The sequence below is a fragment of the Pseudophryne corroboree genome, chromosome 5, assembly GCF_028390025.1.
Source record: "Pseudophryne corroboree isolate aPseCor3 chromosome 5, aPseCor3.hap2, whole genome shotgun sequence".
NCBI classification, from domain to species: Eukaryota; Metazoa; Chordata; class Amphibia; order Anura; family Myobatrachidae; genus Pseudophryne; species Pseudophryne corroboree.
This window is the reverse complement of record NC_086448.1, coordinates 557,250,985-557,256,107: the sequence shown is the minus strand read 5'-3', so window position 1 is coordinate 557,256,107 and position 5,123 is coordinate 557,250,985. Positions and strand designations below refer to the sequence as shown.

At 43.9% G+C, this 5,123-nt stretch overlaps 1 pseudogene; it reads right to left on the bottom strand.

Annotated features, from left to right (window-relative positions):
* Positions 1–282: 282 nt before the first annotated feature.
* On the bottom strand, positions 283–401 carry LOC134930021 (5S ribosomal RNA; annotated as a pseudogene).
* Positions 402–5,123: the final 4,722 nt, after the last annotated feature.

Below are 5,123 nucleotides of genomic sequence, written 5' to 3'. Positions count from 1 at the left end.
AACAATCTAGTGGGAAGGGTCGACAGACAGATGACATGAGGTGCAAGGAAGCGGGAGGTAGCCTGATAGCAGTATGTAAGCAAAGCTGCGATGTTCAAGGCATGAGGCAGGAGGATGGAGGAGCTGCCTCAGGACTCGGTTATGTGTTGGGAGGGTATGCTTCGATGAATAGGTGGGTTTTTAGTGCCAGTTTGAAGATATCAGTAAAGGGGAGTCAAAGAAGAAAAATCGTGATTCTGCAGTCAGTGTTGAGATCAAATCACAGACCCACATTCTCTTATGTTCCTACAACACCTGGTATTCCTTGGAGGTCTCCCTTCCAAGTACTGACCCAGCCCTGCACTGTTTGGCTTCCAAGATCAGACGAGATCGGGCATATGCAGTGCGGTATGGTAGTTGACTGAGTGTGCTAGGTTGTGGGAACACTAATAATAGCACACCTATATAAGAAAATGAGATTAGAGTTAAGGGAAAGATGAAAGTATTAGGAGAGATCTCCAAAATGTCTAAACATAATGGATCTGCGTTCTGTGTTAGGCAGGTGTATAATTGTTGATATGTCATGGATCACAGATGAGTATCCACTGGAATGAGTATAGTCCGAAAAATTTATGAAATCAATTCATCAATTTTTCCTCCCTTTGTTCAAATGTATATATATCTGACTCTGGGCACACCACCAAGTGGACACATTATAAATGTTACTTTACGTTGCCTTACTGTCTGATTTTGGTTTTACCTTATTCTTTATAATTTTTTGATTGGTGCCGAATCATCACCCTTTCTTTCGAAAAATATAGCTATCACAGCAACTCCCGCATCCCAGGGGTTCCAGCAATGTGAACGAGGCCACACAAAGCAGGGCATGCCTAGTCCAGTTCAACCCTTAAATAAAATCCAAATATGAGGGATATTGGAACCAGTCAGGTTGTGCACCATCCAGGCTGAGTAGAAAGATTCTGACATTGCAGCTTGAAGAATGAGTTACTTAACTTGGAAGAAGTGAACACGGAGATGGTATTCTCAAGCCACCCAGACACTTACCTGGGCCTAGGGAAATGGTGAATATAGTTGATGAGGAAGTCTGTATCAGCAGTTTTGGGGAGCAACTTGCGGAAGAGAATTATAGCGTGCTCCAATGACTCTGAATGGAAACAAGGATTCCTTGGATTTTAATATTTTAATATTATTTCTCCAGGAGTGGCTTTCCATGTCCAATATTTTGTCCATAAATGACTCCAGCTAAAACTGTTGTTGTCATGAGCAGAAAATAAAAATCGTTATATGAGACAACAAATTCCCCCATCTTACATTCCATCTGATCAGTACAGCTCCTTATAGTAGAATGTTCAGATTTGACCTCACAAATGGCAGCTGTGAGTCTTGAGACTCATTTTGAAGGCCACCAGTACTTGACATGGGTTGTGACAGGCAGAGACTGGATAATATCTGTGGTGGAACAAGTCCAAGAACCCTGCACTGTGAATTTGAGTCCGTCAGGTAGAGTCAAAATCACCAGCAAGGAAAAATGTCAGGCTATCTGTGAAGAAGTCTAGGACCAGGCTCAGAGCTCCCATTCAGCAACAAGTACGAATAGCAGTGTAGAAAACTATGCCTCAGGTACAGTATGTGGTGGATAGAAATGAGGGTTACAGCTGTACGGGTAGTGGGAGCAGAGCAGACTGCACTAGGAAGCCTCCAATATGGCTGGCCACCCAGACTCCAGTTGCAGCAGTGGGTGACTAGCAGTGGTCACTAGTTGGGTAAAACAGAAAACTGCTGCTATTGTCACAGTCTCTGGGGATGGAGGTAGGAGTCAGAAGTGAGGCGTGAGACATATCCGTTACTGGCCACAGCACCAGGGTACTGGTAATGAGAGGAACAAAATAACACCTGTTGTGAGATCACCCAAAGGCTTACTCACTACCAGGAACATCCACGAGTCCTGGAGATGTTGCTCATGAACCAGTGGATCTCCCAGCATCACAGCAAGCTCCAGTGGAGATGAAAGGTGCTGTGTAATGCAGTGCTGGGTGCTGTTACATGCCACATGTGATGAACTGAAGGCAAGGTGAAGAAACCTAAAATGGCACTGGCAGGGTATACAGGATGAGAGTTCAAATTGTTGATTCTGGGCCGCTTCTCCATAGGATACTTAACTCTTAAGCAGCTCAACAATAAAGAAACCCAACCAAGATAGGATCCTATTATTTCCTGCTGCAGCACAGGGCTCCAGGAGATAAACACATACAAGTCTGCATTAGTCTGGGTTCCAAGATGGCAGCTGCTCGAATCCAACTCTCAGCAGGAGAATAAACTAGTCCACTATCTCATCCAGGTCCATGGAGAGGCAAAAGCTGAGGGTTCATCCTCTCTCCCAAAGAGTCTGGCCTTGTAGAGGTCATGGGAGGGTCCGTGGCTGGCCTGGTGTAGCAGGTCAGGTGCGAGAATTGTTTTGAAGTACAGATGTTGGGGTGATACCACCGTACAAAATAGCAAACACTGAAAAACTATATGCTATATTTTTTTTTTTTTTTTTTTTACTCGATTATAAAAAACTGGCAAGAAAATTACTTATTTGCAATAATAATTTAGGGGTAAAGACCACAGCACCCAGTAAGAACAGTAATATATGTTGCATCTCAAAAACACATTATGTGAACTTTTAAAATTCAATTATAAAAGACTGGCAAATGTTTTTACACGGCTCTCCTTTGAAAGGATTATTTTGGGTACAGATGTTGAGGTGATGCTGCCGCACATGGTAGCCGACACTGGAAATCACACTATGCAGTTTTTTAAAATTCCTTTGCAAAGCACTGACAATTGTTTTTACACACCAGGAACACAAAACAGTGCAGCTGATGGGGGGATTGTATGTTCTCCCCATGCTTGCATGGGTTTTCTCCAGATACTCCGGTTGTCTTTGACAATCCCAAAATATAGTGGTAAGTTATACTGTAAGACTCCTGACAAAAAAATTAACCCTAGTGTGTAAGTGTGTGTGTGTACATGTGCAAAGGGCAGACTGGACGGGCCAAGTGGTTCTTATCGTTCATCAAATTCCATGTTTCTATGTTACTGCAGATTTTCTTGAGAGAAAAAAAAAAGTGTGGGTTCAGTATTACAAACCAACAAAAGCCTATTGAATTTTTTGCAACGCCACACACAGGGGGTGAGTTGTGGAGAGCACCTACCACTGCTCCACAAAGCAGAGTAGCAGGTAAGCAGCAGGTGAGTAGATGCCATGTGCATACGCATGGCATCTATTCACAGTGCAAGTAGAGCCCGGAGGCAGCCCAGCATCTCAGAGAGTGCTGGGCACACTGTTACAGTGACACTTTTGGGTGTCTCACGTGGCTCCACCCTTTTTCAAAGAGGCTCCATCCCCTCAGTGGGTGCTTGCGGAAGTCCTGAATTGCAATTCTACAAAGATGGGAGGCATGGCGGATCTCTGCTGTAAAGTTAAATATATCATGTACTGGAATATATTTTTTTGTAGCATACTTATACACAGAATGAACCAAGGGCATAGCTACCATAGTTGCAGGCAGTGCATGCTGCTATGGGGCCCAGAGCTGAGAGGGTCCCACCTTCCTTGTCAAAGTTACAAATGTTAGATACATTTTTCGCCACTGGGTGGTACGTAGGGGTCCTTTCAAAAAATGTTCTTGGGGCCTGCAATATATCTAGGTATGCCCCTGGACCTGCTCATTGTAGTGTGACATAAAATGAACTGGAGGGCATTATAATGTTACATAATATGAACAGGGGCATTGTAATGAGGCACAATGTGAATGGGGAGCACTATATATCATAATGTGTATTGGGGGTACTGTGCGGCATAATGTGTACTGGCAGCTATGAAATGTGACATAAGATGAACTTAAGCACTACTGCAATTCATAAAATAAACTAGGGCACTTCTATGGGGCATAACATTAAATAAGGCTCTACTATGGTTAAAAAAATTAACTAGGGCACTATTATAGGGCATAAAATGAACAAATGCTGCAGAGAAGTATCTCTCTAGAAGCACTGGGATGGGGGCCCCTTTAAAATGTTGCTATGGGGCCCACAACGATCTGGCTATACCTCTGGAATGAACTACAAAATAAATAAATTTGCTGGTGAAAGATTTTAAATTTCTCATGCATTCCTTATATCAGACACTGGAGTCCACTTAGTCTGTGGGCCCATCAACTGATCCCCTGATAGCTTTAATACCCAGTCTAACCCTCTGAAAGCTTACTGTGACAATAAAATGAAAGAAGCCAAATAGGCATTTTACATATCAGATGTTTGTAGGGTAATAGTAACATAGACAGAGGGCCTAATTCAGCCCTGATTGTAGCAGCATATTTGTTAGCATATGGGCAAAACCATGTGCACTGCAGGGAGGGGGGGGGGGGCAGATATAACTTGTGTAGAGAGAGTTAGATTTGGGTGGGGTGTGTTTAAACAGAAATCTAAATTGCAGTGTAAAAATAAAGCAGCCAGTATTTACCCTGCACAGAAACAATATAACCTACCCACATCTAACTCTCTCTGCACATGTTATACCTGCCCCCCCCCCCCCCCTTCCCCTGCAGTGCACATTGGGGGTCATTCCGAGTTGGTCGTTGGTTAGCAACTTTTTGCAGTGCTTTGATCAGGTTAAAACTCTGCAAAACTGCACATTCGTATGCACCGCAATGTATGGGTACAAAGAGGATTGGTGCTGGGTGATGGATTTAATGAAGAATCCATTCGCACAGTCGATCACAAGGTAATTGACAGAAAGAGGGCATTTATGGGTGTCAACTGACCGTTCTCTGGGAGTGTTTGGGAAAACACAGGCGTGTCCAAGTGTTTGCAGGGCGGGTGTCTGACGTCAATTCCGGGACCAAAAAGACTGGAGAGATCGCAGCGGCTGAGTAAGTCCAGAGCTACTCAGAAACTGCACAAACTGTTTTCGTACCGATCAGCTGCAAAGGCGTTCGCACACTTGCAAAGTGAAAATACACTCTCCCCATAGGCGGCGACTATCTGATCGCAGAGCTGAAAAAAATTGCTAGCGAGCGATCAACTCGGAATGACCCCCATGGTTTTGCCCATCTGCTAACAAATTTGCTGCTACGATC